We start from the raw sequence: 21322 nt of genomic DNA on the forward strand, positions 1-21322 counted from the left end.
TAAAAGACACAGTAAGAAAAATAAAATAAGTCAACATTAATTAACATAGAATAAGAGTAAGGTCCGATGGCCAGGGTGGACAGAAAAAAATATACTAAACCTTTTGAAAGGCCAAGTAGCCAATTTTATATGCAAAGAACACTTCATAGGATGAAATGTTTCTTTGTCAAGTGGTTGTACTACAAGGGACCACATAACCTAGTAACATACTATTAAAGAATCAATATTTTTAAGAGTGTACCTACCTATACCTATACCTACCTACCCAGCTGCTTACCTACATGCCTACAAATAAATATATGACTGTGTCCTAAAATAGACTTAAACATGGACTAGTATCTTGTCCATGAGTGGTTTCTGCCATTTATCCAATTCATAAACTAGGTTTAGAAAAATGGATGGACCTTTTATCACTATTTGAGACATTTCTTTTGGTCTGCAGATATAGATTCAAACAATAGATGGCGCTATGGGCTAGTTTATCATAAAATAAAAGGTTGCGGGCACTGCTAACAATTTGCCAGCTAGTGCAAGAGGCAAGACATAATAATTTTAGAAAGTTTTCACAGCTTATTTCTTAAGGTTACGCACTTAACACACGACAGAATTATCATGACTTCTAAACGTTTAATCCTTGGTTTCGTTTCCTACAGGGATAAATCCTGTATATAGTGTTTGTCAATGTCAGTACCTATATCAGTGCCTCTTGGTTTGCTTTAGAAACATCTATATTATTATTATTTTTACTATTATTATTATTATTATTATAGTAGTCTAACAGTTTAATTTCAAGAGCTGTACGTTTTAAATTTTATCAACATTGTGTTGCCATTAAAGTCAAGATTAAGGGAGGGCTAGATGTTGTAAGGTTGAACTTTAAACGACATCGTCATTACTTTTATGAGTAGCATTCTCAGAAAAAAATAGTAGTAAAACGTATTTCACAGGGTGCTAATATTAAGGGCATTAATATTAATTGTGCGTCTCGAGTCCACGAGGTTCCACAGGGATATATTCTAGATGGAGTGTGGTTTTGGCCCCGCCCCGCGATATTTGCTCTGACACGTGGTCGTTGTTGGTCCCGTTCCTTTTATAGTAAAAGTCAACAAACTTACCTGGAATTGCACACAAAGCACTATACATTTGAGCAGGGAAGATGATTTATTTATTGGTTTGTCTTTTGTCAATAATTAAATGTAAGACGTTTTCTTAATTCTGCTTCCAATGATAATTGATTGATTTTTATACTATTATCTATGTTTTATGTACCATTTTTAATATTTTGCTTGCTTTTCTTTTGATCGAAGGTGGGAGATTTCTAACAGTAACTCAGTCACCTTTGCTCATAATTCAAGCGAAAGACACTCCAGTCCGATTGACCTGCACTGCTGAGGGCTATGATAACCCCTACATGTACTGGTATAAACAGGGTATCGGTAAAAATCTACGCACGATGGCCTTTTCAATTGCACCTGGTTCCATCACAGATATTTCAGACAACCGTTTCAACTTCACCAGAGCTAACGGTCAATTCTTTACTCTGGAAACTGACAGTCTTCCACAAGATGCGAACGGAGTTTATTTCTGTGCAGCAAGTGCTCACTGCGATTAAAAACGGCGGGGCATCCTGTCAAAAACCTAAAGGGAAAGATTACAAGAACGTAGGCTTGTAAACTGATGGTGAAAAGTATGCTTCAAGAACTCCAATCCGCTACATTGTCTACCAACAGAACTGTGTTTTTTGTGGTTCTGCAGAAAATGGAGCTGGGATGTACTGTAGAATTGAGTCAGTATTAGTGCACACCCCAACGAGCAGAAATATGCAGCAGGAGCTTTACGTTTACTTTTGCTTACTTGTACTGTATTTAGCATATGTTTTGGGACAGCATTCAAAAACAACATAAACATACCTTCCTAACTGAAAAAGTTGATAGAACAATAACAATGCATGAGACCACGTTATCTGATTCACGATGAATGATCATAATATCTGACAGTTAATTAAATGCTTAGAAATGTGCAAAAAGCCGCACACCTTTTTATTTATACAACTATCTGGAAGGTATTTGGCAGCCTTGTTAAAATTAATGTATATGGATTTATTGGTCCTGCGGTGGGTTGGCACCCTGCCCAGGATTGGTTCCTGCCTTGTGCCCTGTGTTGGCTGGGATTGGCTCCAGCAGACCCCCGTGACCCTGTATTTGGATTCAGCGGGTTAGAAACTGGATGGATGGATGGATTTATTGTCTGTAGTAAGAATCAGAGGACTTACAATATAAAAAAAGGGTTCAGAAAATGGACGGATGGATGAATAGAATTCAAAATAAAATCATCATCATCATATTAATATTAATAAAACTCTTAAAATAGCTTTAATTGTTTAAAATGTTCCAAAATTTCTAGTTTCTATTCAAGTAAAAAAGGCATATGAAAGGGAATAGACTAATCCCTGAGGTGTAAGTCTGTTCAGGTTTTGTTCCTGTTCTTCTCCTGAGTGGGTTCACAAAATAAATGATTACTCGCCCATCCAACATTTACAACATTTCTAGATTAGTGAATTTTAAAAGTTGCTTATATAGAGAGGGTATTATGCATATGTTTCCAGTTGAAAGAAAGCTTTTATTACTATACCTAAAAGTGACCCTCTTGTAAATGTTATATTTTTAAGTAATTTTCAATAGGTATACATTTATTTTTTACATAATAATTACCTTCCATTAGCTTTGCTACTTTTCAAATAAGTCAAAATGGTGATGATGATAACATACCACAAGCCCGCTTATCCTTATAGGAGCAGTCTCTGGACAGGGCGTCAGTCCATTGAAGGGGAACACATTCACTAGCATCCACCTAACATGCAGGTCTAATAATAATAATAATAATAATAATAATAATAATAATAATAATATCAGATATTCGGTTTAGCAAGTTTCTGGGGGTGGCTTTTATAATGTTTGTTGTATTTATGAGTGGTTTCAATCCCGCCCTGCAACAGTTGTTGGAATTGGCACACTTTTGGTCACGTGTCACTAGCAAGTAATCTTCCTAGCCTGTCTTTTCGCGTTTCACACAAAACCCATACATTACAATAGCAACGATGCTTTGTTTATTGATTTGTTTTTGGGCAATTATAAGATGTGAGTTTTTCTGTCAACCTGCCGAGAAACTATACTGTATTTTTAGTTATCTCTAAAGTGCATATACTTACCTTTTCCTTTCTTTCTTTCTTTCTTTCTTTCTTTCTTTCTTTCTTTCTTTCTTTCTTTCTTGTACCAGTTGTTAACCTGTTCTTTGTGTTTCTTTAACTCTCAGGTGGGACACTTCTAACAGTAACTCAGTCACCTTTACTCGTAATCCAGCAGAGTGGCACCGCACTCCGTCTGGACTGTACAGTGCCAGGCTATGCTAGCCAAAGCCTGTACTGGTATAAACAGGACTTTAGTGCAAGTTTGCAAATAATGACCTTTTCAGCTGCTACTGGTGCCGAAACAGATATTTCAGATGGACGATTCGAGTTCACCAGAGCAGACGCTCAAACTTTTACCCTAACAACGAAGAGTCTTCCACGGGATGCAAGCGGAGTTTACTTCTGTGCTGGAAGTGCTCACTGCGATTGAAAACGGCAGGGTACCCTGTCAACAACCTGAAGTGAGAATATCGTAAATGTGTAAATCTGGCGTAACTTTTCACATTTCAAGGACCCTAACCGTCAAATTGATCGCGCATTTTATAAATATTGTAGATTCAGTGGTTAGAAGAGGTCACATACAATGCGTCATATTATTTATTTAAATCATCACAATGTTTCGTCAAGAACTAAATACAAATTCTGGTAACTTGTGTGGATTTTGTTCTATTGTGGACAAACTGTTTCAACATAAAGTCTATGTTCTCCATATAATATCTCCACATAATATAACATCCAGGAGAAAGCAGTTCTGCTACAATTAAATGAAGCTTAGTTGAAACTTCTTCACTTTTACATTTAAACGCTGGACAAGTTTGTATTATATAACAGGTTACTTATGCTGCGTTAATAATTCTGTGCCTTTTACAAATATTAATTTTAGTATTCTGATCAATCAATCAGTCAGTCCAAACAATATTATATCACCCCTTATAATTAGATGTTTGTGTAACATTGCATGTGGATGAAGAAATTGATAAATTAATATACTATAAATACTGAATGATTGTGTTCCAAGTGCACAATACGTAAAGCCATGTTTACTTGTGAATTTTAAAATGTATTGTATTATGACCATTTTCAGTTACCTTTATTGTGTGATCATCTGATAATATCTTTTACCCGCAGAAAAGAGTAACTCATTAATTTTAAGAGTAATTCATTAACTAACTCATTAATTTTTCATTCATTCGAACATTCCACTGAATAAAACCACAAATACACAAATCTATACAAATTGGAAGCCATCCTTTGCAAAGTGTGTTTTTGGATAATACAGAAAGAATGAAAGCATCTCGACAAACTCTCAGACATGAACAAAATGTTAAAAATCCACAGACTCTTTGTCTTTGGAAGTGTAAAACTGCTGAGCTAATCCCTACTCAGACGTTTGCTTAAATCTGTCAAAAGAAATTCATTTCTCTCTTTAACAATGTCTCTTAGCCTCTTTTTGAAATTTTTCCTGCCTGATAGACCTTACCATTTTTTTTCCTATTCTGGACTTTGTGCTCTAGTAAAACATAACTCTCACATTTCTCAGGGTTTCTTTAAAATCAGTCCACAGATTCCACTCACTACCTGAAGCTTTGAACATTTTAAGTTAGAGCTCCATCTTCTGGTCTCTGGTGTGCTCAGTTCTTAGTTGCTCTAAAAGTGTCTTGCCCTCAAAACAGCTCTCACACTGCCTACTCTCTCTTTGAACAGCTAAGTCAATGTTACGACTTTCATGGTCAGTGGGTTGCCTCCTAGTAGTCTAAAAAAGATACATTAGACACTAGTTTTTCCTCCATGATCATGAATTTAAAAGTGAGAAGAAAAAGTGAAAAAAATTAAATAATATTTGAAGGATAATAGAGCAGCACAAGGATTAGTCCAGGCACCTGTGCTCGTGTCCCAACTATAACGAGACAACCATCTCAATATCATTGTGAGAAGATAAGTGCAAAACATACATTAGAAATGTGGTCACCAAACAGGCTTATATATCCAAACTGAGAGATGGAGATGTCAAAAACCAAAGGGCAAAGCAAAAATTAAAGTCAAGGACTAAAAAGATTTCAGAAACCTAATGCTATTTGAAGTGAAATTAACTGAAGTTCAGTTATTTACAAGATTTGTAAAAGTTATCAACACAGGAATTTCCAGTGATATAAATGCCACTAAGCGTCATACCCCATGATGTCAATAGTATGACTGAACAGATCATGTGATGCCACTCAGAGTGCCACAAAACACAACTTTGACATTTCAAGTTGAAATAAATTTTATGTGATAAAAAACAATCCTTAACACACAAAATAAAAGGACAGAAGACAATTGTATGTATAAAATGTCCTCAGATGTTACACCAGCACATTTTCGGTTTGAATTTGACTTGTTCAGGATCTGTTCTTGCTTTCCAGAAAATGTTGCTCTAGGGATAAGCTGTAAACTAATAAAAAAGTATTTTCCAAGGTTAATAATAATCTCTCATCAAAAACGTGTATCATGATATTTTGAGGCCTCCAGAAGGACCAAGGGGGAAGTCCAAAAGCTTCACAGGGTAGCACAGCAGAGGCCTACCTCAACCCAATCACTTCTCACTACTACAGTACTGTAGTCTTTGGCCAAGTGAGCCCTTAACAAGTAGAACTGGCAAAAAAAAAATCTTTATAATTAAAAAAATATTTATTTATCAACAAAGAAGACCTAAAAAAAAACCACCCAAATCAGAAATGGAAAGATCTAAAAACACAGCAACAAAGGTGAAAATCCAGGTTTTTCAAAATAAGCAATGGTAAGAACACAGAGAGTACTCATCAGCACCTAAATTTAACAATGCCTGTTTTAACAGCCATACAAGGCTGAGGGCAGTTCTTACAGTAAATGGAAATGGACATCAACAAAATACAAGGAGCATAACAGAACACATACTTCCACACAGAAACACAATTACAAAAAAATGAAACATTATGAGCATAAAATAAATAACTGCAATAAACATATACAACAGCAACATATATCGCACATTTTCATGCAAACGATGTAGCTCAAAGTGCTTTACATGATAAAGAAAATGACAAAATAAATAAGAATTAAAATTAGGGAACACTAATTAACATAGAATAAAAGTAAGGTCTGATGGCCAGGGAGGACAGAAAAAACAACAACAAAAAAAAAAAAACTGGAGAAAAAAAAAATCTGCAGGGGTTCTGAGGCCACGAGACCACCCAGACCCCTCTAGGCATTCTACCTAACATAAATGACCTCAATCAGTCCTCATGGTATTCAGAGTTCTCATGGAAGAACTTGATGATGACGGTCATGTGGACTTCTGGCCTTTAATCTATCAATGTAGGGACATCACATATAAAAACACCCTTTCAATTAAATTGACAAGACATAAAAAAGAAGCTTAAACAGACATTACAGAACATGAACTAGTATTAACATAACAACATATAACTAATAATTACCTTTATAGGCTTAATGTGTAAGCTTTTTGGGGTTATATAACACATGTTCTTAAATTTGTTTTAGAATACTTATCTAACTCTATGACTCCTGTGTGTCACATTTTTTAAAATTTAACTTTCATCTTATTTTAAAACCACAAGCCTATTGTTCGATTTACTTCCTGAATTCCTTCACCACACAGCATATTTTGTGGTTTCGTGACCTATATTTCCAAAATGTAATCAAGTAGGGAATCAGTACTATTATATTGCTCTTTGTAGAACAGCAGAAGTAAATGCTTATATAGAGATATTGTGGTTCTTATGTTATCTAGGAAGAAATAGAAAGACTAAATACCAATATTCCACCCACTTTTCCAGTTCTAAATAATGTTACAGGGGAATTTTTGTTTTGTATTTTGTTAAAGAAAGTAAATTAAGTAAATCATCAAACTCAATGAAATATTGATTACTTTCAATGTATATAGCTCAGTGAATGATTAAATAAAGATAACTAACTGTGATTAATGATCAATAACATCCTGAGGTGATTGAACCGGACTAAATTAACTGAAACAGCAATGTGTGTCGAGAAAATCAAACTGGATGGAGAACAAACAGAATAAAAGCTGAGGGTGAGGCAGACGTCACAATTATACCATCCAGTCATCAGTTTTTACACCATGGAAAAATTAGGCATAGCAACAAGACAAAAGGTTGTCATCCTGCATCAGCAATGTCTCTCCCAAGACAAAAGTTTCAAGATTTGCTGCCCTTGTTCTCCTGAAGAAGCCCAAGGAAATGGGCATGGTTCAGGACCAGAAACACAGTTAATAGTCTTGGAAAGTGAATGCATCAGATGAGAGACACATCAAACTGACATCTCGTTGAAGTCAGAAAGGAGTCCAGCACTGCTAAATCACAGGACCCCAAGTACATCCCTCTACATTTCAGAGAAGTGTTGTCAGAACCAACTTTCATGGAAGAGTTGCTGCCAAAAACATTTTCTCAGAACAAGAAGTGTAAATAAAACCAAGAGACCCAAGTGTTGTGGACAGGATTTTTTTTTTTTTTTTGGTGATCAATTTTTTATTTAAACTGAATTATTAAAAACACAAATCGATCAAGCAACACCATTTTTGAGAAGTCCATTGCAGTCCTCCTCCTTCAACTCAACCCAGCTCTGGCAAGAAATAAATTATGCAAACTGAGCTCTCCAGAGGTAAGAAGAGGTGAAAACTGAAAATGGAAAAATCAGATATTAAGAGTAAAGGCAGTGTAAATGGATACCTGTCATCTGATCTTGAACCAGCTTCACCACTGACTCCAATCTTTCAGTTTTAGGGCGAAATAATCCATTGATCTATGCTGCAGAGAATTTGCATAAAAGTAAATTGTAGAAGAAACATTACTAAAAGGTAAAGCAAACTGTCAGGCAATTTCCAACAAGAGACTTATTTTGTTTTTGTGCTAATTGTTCACAAAAAGAATAATCTCTGCTGGATAACATATGAGTAAGAGAGGAATGGCCTCACAGAAGGAGCACTGAGGTAATAGAGGAATATTAGTTGAAAGAATGGAGGACAGAAATTCAGAAATAGCAGAGCAGAAACCATAAATTGGTGTGAAATCACTAAACATGTATAAAATGTGTATGAAGTTGTATAAAGGTGTGTAAAGGTGACAGCTAATATCCACAGTCAGGCCTCTGCTTAAATGGAGTAAAATATAAACAATCTACTGTACATATTTGAGGTTAATATGCTGATAGTTTGGGGTTTTAATAAAAAAAAAGTAAACCAATTTCCATGAGACAGAGGGGACACAAGAATAATTGTTTTCCCAGATTGAAGTATAAGTAATGGCCTGTAGGATGCCTTACAAAAAAATCACAGACAGGGCAACCACAAGCTTTGTTGTGAAGGAAAGAGAGCAAAGAAGGGTATAGAGAGGATGGGAATGGAGTGAAGAGGATAGTGGAGCACCAGACTTGTAAATAGATGAAAAACAGGATGAAGGAATATTATACATGTACCTCAGTGACTGGAAGGTCCAGAGCACAGATGTCATCATAAATATTCCTAAAAGTCTGAATAACCTGACACATCCAAGGTGGGAAAGAGATACAATACATAGCACTGAATTGTCAAAAATAAGGGTACATGATTACCCAATACGGCATTGGCCATGAAGCTTCCCAAATCTGTGCTTAATCCCCAAAGAGTTGGAAACAAAGCAGACATGCTCTAGAACAATGAGGCAACATTTTAATTGTTTGGCTCAAACAGGAGGCAGTATGTCCATAGAAGAATTAGAGAACACTACATGGATGAGCATTGTCAAATATGCATGCTTTGGGAACATCGCTGGTCATCACTTTTACACACGCTGGTCAAAGAAATACCATGGAGAACCCCCCCCCCCCACCTTAACCAAGAGACCACCAGAAGTGGATGTTTATGTTAGCAACTGTAATGACCTCCTCTGAGCCATGATTTCAACACCGTCAAGGCAGTCTATGATTACCTAGGAAGACAAAAGGAAGCAAGACAGCCAAAATCTTCAGCAGAATTGCGATAAGTTCTCTATGATGCAGGGAAGTCAAGAAAGTGAAGTTAAGTGAACGGCTTTATTGTAATACCATCCATGCACTATATTGCAGCACACAGTGTATCAAAATAACATATACAATATCTACATAAACACAAGACAAGTACAAGATAGGTAAAGAATTACACCATAAATAAATAAATACATAGTAGTAACAATAAGTGTAACAAATGTGCAACATATACATTTTCTGCTAGGAGCAGATTTGGGGGCAGTGGAGAGTTCATAGTCTAGACAGCCAGGAGGTAGAAGCTATTGCAATACTTGGCAGAACTGCTTTGGATAACCTTCTGCCAGATGGAAGTAGGACAAACAAACCATGGAAGGAATAGGATCAGTCCTTCACATTTACACAGGCTTTGCGGATGCAACCCTTTATAATGATGTCTTCAATAGAAGGCAGAAATGTCCTAAGGATCTTTTCAGCTGTGTACACTATCCATTGTAGGATGTTACAGTCAGAGACACTGCAATTCCCAAAACAGACAGTGATACAGCTGGCCAGAATGTTTTTGATGGTGCTCTATAGAAAGTGGTGAGAATGGTGGAGGCAGCCTTGACTTCTTTAACCATTGATGGATGTGCAGATGCTGCTGAACCTTCTGGGATATGGAGGTGGAGATAATTAACCAAGTAAGGTCAGCTGCCAGGTGCACACCAAGGAAATTGGTGCTTTTGACTAATTCTACCACATACCATTTGATATGCAGTGGGATGTGGACAGCATGGATCTACCTTTAAGTCAACAATCATCTCTTACATCTTTTCTACATTAAAGGACTGATTGTTGCACTTGCAGTCTTTGTATCTCAAATCTGTAAGCTGACTGATTCCCATTGCAGATGAGACACACCACTGTCATCCCTGGGGTGCCAGTCTTTAGCATGATGGTACTGAAGATGGTGTTTTCAACAGATTGTCTCGAATCTCATTGTTAGGAAGTCCAGGATCAAGTTGCATAAGGAAGTGTTTAATTTCCCTACAAGTTTCTGAGGGATGAAGGTATTGAAAGATGAACTGAAGTCAATGAAAAACATTGCAGCATATGTGTCTCTTTTGTCCAGATGGGACAGGGCCAGATGAAGAGTGGATGATACGGCATCTTCAGTGGAATGTTTAGGGCAAAAGGCAAACTGGAGAGGGTCATGTGTTATGTGGGAAGTCTGCCTTTCAAAATCCCAAGACTAGCCTCTATAGGGTGATAGTCATTGAGTGAAGTGACAGAGGACTTCTTTGGCAAAGTTATGGTGTGGTTTGAAGAAGCACTTAGGGACTTCTACCTACCTCAAGGAAATGATGAAGATGTCTGTAAAGATATATGTTATCTGGTCTGTACAATCCCTGAGCACTCAGCCAGGTATGTTGGAACAAACTACATGCTGATTTTCTGATGAAAATACACAATAATGTACTTAAGAGAACAGAAGCCAAAGGAAGGTCACATCAAATATTGATTTGATTTAGTTTTGATCACTGCTTATAATAGTAATTTTCTTTTTATATTTAGTAAGTTTTTATTGTACTGTTATTGAAAGCAGCTTTGCCTTATAGATTTTTTTTCATATGCCTAAGTCTTTTTTACAGTAATATATACAGTATACAAGTACATACAGTTGCCCAATGAGGATCTGCTTAGAGGACAATATATTCAAAGCACTCCTAGAAGGTGACATCTGATTGTGGACAAACCCTTGACAGAGCCTGAGCTCTACTCCAGACCTGAGAATTGTAAAAAGCGATTGCCACACATTATTTTGTTTTATATACACCATTGCACACTATTTTTGTTAAAGTCTCTTTTGTTAATTAAATGGAGTGAGCTGGCTGGTGCTCGATCATTTATTTTGGATCCCGTGTCATACCTCACTTGACCACTATATATATTGGTTATCCCTTACATTATTTGGGTGGCAAGGAATTTTTAGCAGTCTTTTGCATTTTATTTTGAAAATATAATTCACGGCACAAGTGGCCCCATAGCATATATGTCCATCCACTCCCATGAGCCCCCAAAGCTCAGGGTCTTTTTGGAGTGTGAGAAGATCTGATTCTCAAATAGCAGAGTTTGCAAAAAATTCCAGGTGACAATGCTGCATTTATTCTAAGCTTTTAAAAAATAGTTATAATAGTGAAATCATGAAATAAGTTAATTAACAATGAAATGGGGAACATACTTAATTTCAATAAAAATAAATAAAGTTGAGTCTGCTCCACTAGGAGCTAACATTTATAATTTAGTTTACAGTTTTGCCATGTCTCTTTGTCACAGGTTGCCCAAAGTAGGTTTTCTTTGAGGAATGCACCCAGCATAAGAGGGCAGTAGAGCTACTGATGCTAATACCTTGACTGTCTCTATCCTCTAGACAACAACATTGGATGTTTAAGAATATTTCTTCTTGACTTGGCAAAAACTGGATGCCTAGAATTGCAAGCTAACAACAAACATTTCCAGTATGCCATTTATTAAAAAAGTCAAGGGGAAAGGAAGCTTGACATTTTACTAAAAAGCCAACCAAGTGGATAAGCTGAAGTGCCCTATATACACCCCTGGTTTTTATAGAACACAGATAAAAACATGTCTGAAAAAAAAGTAAGAATAAATACAAGAAATAAAATAAATAAACACGTATAGTGCCAATTACAGAAAAACAAAGAAGTCCAATTTTGACTTGTAGTCATGAGAAACTTAAGTAGTACTCAGAAATATGAGCAGAGAAGTTTGTGCTTAAATACATGTAGTCTGATAAACGTTTACGTGGGGCTGCTGAAAATGGCAACAGCTTCCTCTAGTGGATACTTATTTCATCACACCACAATTATTTATTTTACTCTATTAATACAATAATCTAGGCACCATTTAACAAATGACGTTTACCTTTGTAAAATTTATAGGTTTATTACTGTAATGTGTACAGAGTACAGTTAAATTCGTACTTGTGTGTGTTAATCATGCAACACATCACCAGTCTCTGGCACCATAATTAATGACATTAACTACTTTACCTTGAAACTCTTTAAATTGCTTACCTTAAATAACTACCTTGTGTGAAACCTCTGTCTTCTTTACAGAAAAAAAAAATGAGGAAGCATTCGTCATACCTCAGCATCGTAACAAAAACCAGGTGAATAATTCCCACTAGGATGTAATATGTCTTATCTACTTTTAAAAATCACTGTATCACTTGATATCACTTATCAAAAGCATAAAAGGAAACAAATTAGATCATCAATTAACGGTGACAAAATGAGAATCCAAGCAGCTTAATTGTTAAAATGGCCTACCTTGGGTATGTGGTCATGATCTGGTTTAAAAGGAGAGGTTTTGTTAAAAGATAACAAATCAGTTTGCATCACTTATGTTCCCAGTCCACATTATTATTGATTGAAAGGCTATACAAGTGCCTATATTTAGGCTTGGTCCTTCTTAAAAACAAAGTTCACAAGTGGTTCAAGATCTGTGGTAGTGTTAGAATTATCCTTGTAATGAGGAAAATGTGTAAATCAGAGCAATGCTTTAATCCTGTCCACCGAGAGAACACTGTTGAGCCAAGTTGATAAAGTAACTTTGGTAGGTCTACTGTTTAATGACCTGCATTATCACTATTTGGCCACAGAACATTTAGGAAGAGTTCAGCCATTGATGCCACATGTGTGCTGATCACACCGATGAATTAATAGTTTTGCCTTGTTTTCAAGGTCAGTATTAACTAAAATACTATTTTAAACACTTTTATTTAAAACATATATACTGTTCATTCTCAAAAATAATTTAAATTAATTATTCAGTATTTCCAGTATTGTTACAGGTTTACGTGATATCTATTGGTGTCTACCTTATAATCTGTGCAAAACTGGGACAAAGCCCAGTGTGGAGTCTCTACTATCAGGGCAGAGCAATGTGAAGCAATGTCCAAAATATAAAAAATTACGTAAACAGCAAACCTGGCTCAACAATTTAACATATTGTTGAATTTTCATGGCAAACTCAACTTAGTCATCACATTCAAAGTTTTCCAATATTCCATGATTTGCTTAATTCAAGTTCTTTCTTAAAACATTACCTGTTTTTGGAGTATGTGAAATTTTCTTTGTGTTTGGTGTCTCCGGCCTGATTTATTGTTGCTTGCTCAGACCCTTAGATTCAGCACGTTCCTTCCATACCTTTTCTCTTGTGTATGCCAGTACTGCTTGAACTTTTTAGTTCTGCCATGGTGCTTGAAGGCTATGACCTTTTAAAGTTACCCAGTGGTTAATTCTTTGAATTGCGCAATTTAAAGGGTGTGTAAGCTTGTATATCTCTCTATTTTGGAGTAGTTAGACTAGATTCGATTAGATTATATTAGATTAGATAAACTTAATCCTATCGGGAAATTCATAATTATCACCATTATCAGGAATCACATCAATTGCTTATCTACAGTATGATTTAGCACTTTGTCCATTAAACAAAAACTGGAAATGCATAAATATATGTAATTTTTCTCTTGGTGTTATCTTGGTGGTATTTGATCGTAATTATTGATTAGCAAAAGAATTCATGCAAAACTGAGCTTACAGCAAAACACAGAGTTTCATAAAGAAAAAACATTTGTAACCAGAAAAGTCTGTGCTATTACCATTTATACTTGCATCTTATAATAATTCTTTGCATTTATATAGCGCTTTTCTCACTACTCAAAGCGCTCAGCAATTGCAGGTGAAGGGCCTTGCTCAAGGGCCCAGCAGAGCAGAGTCCCTTTTTGGCATTTACAGGATTTGAACCAGCAACCTTCCAATTGGCAGTGCAGATCCCTAGCCTCAAAGCCACCACTCCGTCAGAGCTGCAACCTTTTTCAACATGTGCAGAAGCATAGGGAAATTTATTCTGGTAAGCAAGCACAGGGACGTTTATTCTGGTGCACAACATGGAAAGCGCTATGCAGACAGAGAACATTTACCTGCAAACACTTCTCTGATCCTATCTTGTATCATCTCACAAAGTTGAGAAAGAAAATGCAAATATTGCGAAATGCCACCTGAAAAGAGTGGTTGCCAAGCAGGGGGCAGGCAATGGATGAGACCAAATTTTTCGTTCATGCTTTCCTCGTATCTTGAATTTCTCATATACAGAGCTGTTCATATCTCGAGCTTCCACTGTATAGTGAAACTTTAGTATTCCTTCCACTAGTGCTGGACATAGTAAAGGAGGAGGTGCACATTTGTATGGGGCCCGCAAACCATCCTGGAAACCTTCCTCAACCAAAATACCCAACCCTCAGAAGCCATGATGTATTGCAACTCAGCATCCTTATCTCAGGGAAACCATCTTCTGCAAATGACCACCTCAAATCCCCAAGTGCACCCTTCTGAAACTATCTTCCACAGCCAAAAATCAGACCTCCCTCAGAAAATATCCACCACAAACAACCACCACCCATCTGTAAACAGCCCTCCGCAACCATAAAGGCACTTCCTACCCAGAAACAATCATATGCAACATATCACTTTCAGCCCTTTATCAAAGTCGACCCGAAACTTACCACACTGGAAACTATCCTCCACAACCGATAAATACCACCTAAATAGAAATTCATTCTCCACAATCAGCCACGCACACAATTTAATATAGTTGGAAGTAGGGGATTGAGAGATGGTGCCATAACAAGCATGTACCTCCCAGTTCAAATTCTCACTCTATCATTGGCTTCTACATAATAATAAAAGACCAGCTGATCACTCAGAACTGGGCGTGTGTGTGTTACGTGAGTTCAGTTCTCACCTGGCTGAAAGTTTCTACTCCAGCCATTATCACAATCAGTGAGTCATTTTCTAATGAACATGGCTTCATATCGGAATAATAATCGGAATTAAGATAGCACGTCAGGTTTCTGAAATACACATCATTGACGTTTTGACACTTTTTAATATCAGTATAATATACTTGATACATGATATCTGGAGTTTGGACTATGTCCCACCAAAATTGTTTTGATGTGTTTATTCTGAAAACAAACCAGATGACAATACCAGAGACACCTTAAAGTATATTTATGTCAATTTACCTCAATATAGGTCAGCACGCCTAAAAATGTTGGAGGCATTCGCTTTTGCGTTTGTACTGCACATCCGTCTCTCTTTGCAAGAACCAACAGTAGTCACTTCTGTCGTCGCTCTTCCTATGATGCACTTCCGGGTTATAGGGCACATATGACTCTTTGTTCCCCCCTGCAGCTCCATCTTGCGGCCCCTGTGGTATCCAGAAGGGCTGTGAATAAAAACTACATTGTCCATGATGCCCTAATGGTCTTTGGGGCACCTCCATACTGCAGGGAGGGCTCCATCTGCTAGCCTGGGGGTATTGGCCAGTATGACAAGGCAAAGCCCTCACTGACTGACTGACTCACTTACTCACTGACTGACTCATCACTAATTCTTCAACTTCCCATGTAGGTGGAAGGCTGAAATTTGGCAGGCTCATTCCTTATAGCTTACTTACAAAAGTTAGGCTGGTTTCATTTCAAAATTCTACGCGTAACGGTCATAACTGGAACCTACTTTCGACCATATATAAGGCCATAGCTTGCAGCTCGGTCGCTGTGTGAGGCGGAGTTGCATCCCGCATCATCACGCCTCCCACGTAATTGAGTGCATGCCCATATAAGGTAAATATTAGCAAGATCACACAAGAGAGCGGCTCACGTGAACTTACTGTGAACGCAGTACGTAGAGAACAAGGAAGAGCTCCAAAGAGCGCTGAACAAAAAATGCATTACACAATTGAGAAGGCAGCAAAAGAATATGAAGCGAGTGACGCATACAAGCATATTCTTAAGTGCAGCTACTGCGGAAACAAAGCATGGTGTAAACCATAAGTTTAAATTAAGTTTATAGACACGTTGCTGCTGGCGTTTGTCATGCCTATGATGAATACGATATTGGCAAGATACAAGTTTAATGAGAAGACACAAGGTATAAAGGAGACTGGATCACTTTGTAACAGAGTTAAAATTGCTGTAGAGAGAAACTTTTAAGTGCCGGATCTTAGCTAACATTAAATAAAGCCGTGGACATTGCAAGATCGCACAAGAGAGCGGCTCACGTGAACTGACTGTGAACGCAGTACGTAGAGAACAAGGAAGAGCTCCAAAGAGCGCTGAACAAAAAATGCATTACACAATTGAGAAGGCAGCAAAAGAATATGAAGCGAGTGACGCATACAAGCATATTCATAAGTGCAGCTAATGTGGAAACAAAGCATGGTGTAAACCGTATGTTTAAATTAAGTTTATAGACATGCTTATGCAAACGAAAATGAGATGGTCAGGGATAGAATAGTGTTTGGCACAAACTTAGCAAAAGTGTGACAGAAACTTTTAAGTGCTGGGTCTGAGCTAACATTAAATAATTCCTGGTGAAGGACTGTGCTTATGCAAACGAATAGAAAGCAAATGTTGTTATTTTTTAAATGTTTCCTTTTCTTTTTCATAACTTCTTTAACACACTTCTTCTCTGCTGCGAAGCACGGGTATTTTGCTAGTATATAAATAAAAAATAGAGGACTTTAAATCAGATACCGAGATAGCAGCAGCATACTACATATGGGGATCGAACACCTCTAAACCTACGACTTTTGTTGCGCGCTTCGAGAAATTACAATCTAAATTAAATGTAATGTCACATCTCAGACAGAAACAAGAGATTATATTTGAAAATAACCTCATTGTGCCCTGACAAACTGAAAGTGGATAGTCAAGACAAGCATTACATCTTTACCACTACGGAGAAAGCAGATAAAGTAAAGAGTTAAGAAAGTGATTGCGACACTTTCCTGAAATACAATTGTGAGTTGCACCCTGTCAGGGCATCGCAAAGAAGATATCACCGGTTGTCTGATCCACTTGCAATGACACTGGTATCCTTTTCCCTTCTTGGTCACTATCTGTTTTAATATGTTTTAATTACAATTATACACGTTTAGTTATGTATGTGTAGAAGAAATTAAATTAGTAACTTTTTTTTCTCTTTTTACTATTCTAAAGGAGATTGTTTAACATGATACCCTTGGTTTATTGTTGTTGTTATTATTATATTAGGGTGCTGTGTTCAGATTCAGCAGGTTGGAAAATGGATGGATGGATGGGTTTACTATGCTTTTTGACACCATTCCCTGGGTTTACTATCTTAAGACTGTTAAAGATTATTATTTTATGCTTATAGTATTTAGACTGTTTCGGCAATAGATATCTCAATTTTAATCCTCATACGCCGCTGTTAGGGGACTTGTTTTGTTTTGGATGTGCTCTGTCTCAGGTGTGTCTGAGGACTGGGACTTTGTGAAGTGGGGTCCAGCCTCATGTGGGGAGGCAAAATGGCGGGTGGGGGGACTAGGAGAGGAGAGAAAGAGATCAAGCTATCTTTAATCTATCCTTTTAATCCTTATAATTATAATTACAAACATAACAATAGACTGCATGGCAATAACCCCTGGGAAAATTGGAAATTAAGGTCTAACTTTGTGAGCTGGAATGTTAAAGGTCTTTATCACGAATTAAAAAGAAAGAATGTATTCTCTCACCTAACAGGTCTAAACGCTAAAATAGTATTTTTACAGCAGACCTATTTATTAAGCAAGGATCAGTTTCAGCTGCAAAAAGACTGGACTGGCCAAATATTCCATTCCAGATTTACAAAAAAAAAAAAAAAACTAGAGGTGTGGGAATTCTTATCCATAGAACAGACTCATTTGTAGTATCAGATGTTGTATCTGATCCTGAAGGGAGATATGTGATTGTCATGGGTAATTTATTTAATTGTAAAATGATTTTGATAAATGTTTATGCACCCAATGTGGATGATAGGGACTTCATCCAAAATTTATTTGCATCCATTCCCAATGTGAACACTCATAAAATTATAATGGCTGGGGACATTAATTGTGTTTTAAATCCAGACCTAGATAGGTCTCCTGATACTGGGGCAATGACATCTAACACTACAAAGACAATTACAAAGTTTGTAACTGACCACAACTTATCAGACCTCTGGAGATTTCTAAACCCAAACTCAAGAACATATTCTTTCTGCTCACCAGTACATCATTGCTACTCAAGAATTGATTATTTCTTTGCACATAACCATTTCTTGCCTACAATTAAATTCTGCAAGTACCACCCTATTTTTATTTCCGACCATGCCCCTCTGATCTTGGAGCTAAAATCATTATGTCCCACATACTCATCTCACAGATGGCATCTTAACTAACTTTTATTAGCAGACGAGAACTGTTTATATCAAAACAAATCAGTTTCTTCCTAGAGACAAATACATCCTTAGAGGTCTCTGCAGGACTACTCTGGGAAAACCCTGAAGCCCTTCTTAAGAGGACAAATTACCTCATATCTTTCCCACAGAAATAAACTGGAAACCAAGAAGGTATCAAAGCTAACCAGTAAAATTAAATTAAATTTGTGTACTGAGAATGACAGAGGTAAAACTGATTTATATGAATATGGTTGAATGGATTCCTTCCTATTTTCATTATTATAAATGTTTGTTTATTTATGTACTATTTACATGAAATGATCATGAAGGGCTTAGGTGTTTTCCAGCAGTAGTGTGTGGAATCAACTCTTAAAAAATGCCATAAGGCCACATAGCATTCTTAAAAAAATGCTATGTTTGATTATTTGGTTGAGGGACATCTAAATCATTAGGTAGTACAAATGATACACATTCATGTCTTTTTTTTTTTTTTGTCACAGTATTTTTCGAATTATTGGTGCATTAAATGGCTGATACTTTTGTGATAGGCCAGAAGCAAATTACATTCATGTCATATGTTTATTTTTCATTACTCAGTAAGTACAAGGGTGTTAGCAATTATAGATGCAACGAGAAGCCAAGCAAAAGGACACCTTTATTTGGCTAACTAAAAATATTACAATATGCAAGCTTTCAGGGCAGCTCAGGCCTCAAGATGTAATTACATTACATCTGGTTACATCTTGCCTGAAGAAGGGGTGTAAGCTGCCTCGAAAGCTTGCATATTGTAATCTTTTTAGTTAGCCAATAAAAAGTGTCATTTTGCTTGACTCATCGCATCAAAGATTAACATTTGAACAATCACAATGAGCAGAGATAACATAGTTTGTTGACCTCTGCTTACTTAACGCCTGAGAAAACATTTATCGAGTTTTAAAGGTCACCAAAGTCTTTCTGTCTAAAAATATACTTGGTATTTTTTTCCATTTGCCTATGATTCTCTGGATGAATAACAACATCTTAACAATTCTGAAAAACTTAAGAAGTTTCCACAGATAACCTTTGATACATTTCTTTTATTTTGAAATGAAATATGACTAGTGATGAGCAAGATAGTTCATGTGAAATTGAATTTGCAGGGAAACATAATGTTTTATCTCACATAAAATTTGCAAAGTGAACTGAGTTACATTTCCAGTGAAATTCATACCATTCATGCATGAAAGAGACATGTAGTTCTTGTCTGGAAGTATTTTCATGCATCAATTCCACAAGTGTCTGCCTATAATTTAGATTGTAAATAAAGGTTTTCAGTACAATTAAAAGTCACTTACAGTATGCATATCCTCAATAAGGCCATTGCCAGGTGCACAGGGGGTTAGCAGCGGTCATGTTCTGTGTATTGAGTTGATTTCCATGTTGAGAAAACTCAGCACAATGTATGATAGTGTGTTTTAGTGTGTCTTCATGTGGAAAATATGCAGCATGTCACATTTATTTTAAAATGTACTGCACTCCATGATGATCTGAAAGAAAGGCATAAATAGAATTGATTTTACGGGTGTGATATGGATTACATGCTTTACACAGTTGCAGAAAATAAGTGTGAAGGAGGGGGAATTTTACTTTAATCTCCCTGCCCCACCCCAAAAACAAAATAAATGAGTTCTGCATTTTGGACTCGCAAAATTGCTTGTTTCATTTTCACAAAGCTATACTTGAATCGAAATTTGCCTGTTTTGCCCAGCACTAAATACAACTATACATCATCAGATAGGAACGACTATCAATTTTAGTGCAGAGATAAAAACTGATTGATTGTAGTGTCTTTAAATTTCAGCAGGAAGCTCAATTCTGGGCTGAGCTGACTTCCTAATGACATTTGCTTGTTCTATCCATTTTGTAGGTTTGTGTAAGCATTTTCCTCTTTTCTGCAATCGAAAATTTGAAAAAGTATCACTGAAAGGACTGTAAGGAAACTGAACAATGAAGGAGCTGATTTAAAAGTAGCTGTTATAAATGTCAAAAACAGAAAAGGACATCACAAATGTTAAGTGGTGCACTGCAAAACTCACATAAAAACAAAAAAAATATATATATTTTTTTAATGTAAATGACATTTAAATATTTGTCATGTCTACCAATTATGTACTCCTCACTAAGTCATAAATCTACATAAATTTATCCTCAAGTAATAAACAACACATATTTTCATTATTTTTTAAAATATCATTTATTTAACAAATTTAAGTCAACATTAGGAAACTTTGTGTGATAAAGTATAACTGCACTCATTATGCCTGCATAATCTGAGGCAGGTGCTGCTTACCAAGTCATCTTTTTTGTTCATTTGTTGACAACAAGCTGATGTTCTACCACCTTCATGTGAAGGAAGCATGTTTAACATTTCAGCCTTAAGCATTCATGTTTGTGGTAATACTAGGCCAAGAACAAAAGACATCTGCACTCATCTTATAGATCTTAATGGTCTTTCTCAATCTGAAGTCCATCAATACAGTGTGAAGAATTATTTACAAATGGAAAACATTCCAGACAGTTACTAATCTTCTCAGAAGAGGACTAAATGATTATCAGTTTATAGTTATGTCGTGATTTTTAAAACCATACAATCAAAAGAGGTGATACTTATCTTTTCACAATGCATATACATTATACACCACCTGAAGATGGCAGTCAAGTCTAAACTAAAGAGAACGATCAACCTCAATGAGAAAACAAATTACAACAACATAGGCTCAAAGTAACAAACCATGGTCTATCCTCATCTGCCTAAGCTGTTGTTAAACCAATTAGATGGGGTGGTTCATCCACTTATGCTTGTTTCTACTAT

The sequence above is a fragment of the Polypterus senegalus genome, chromosome 3, assembly GCF_016835505.1.
Source record: "Polypterus senegalus isolate Bchr_013 chromosome 3, ASM1683550v1, whole genome shotgun sequence".
Lineage (NCBI taxonomy): Eukaryota > Metazoa > Chordata > Cladistia > Polypteriformes > Polypteridae > Polypterus > Polypterus senegalus.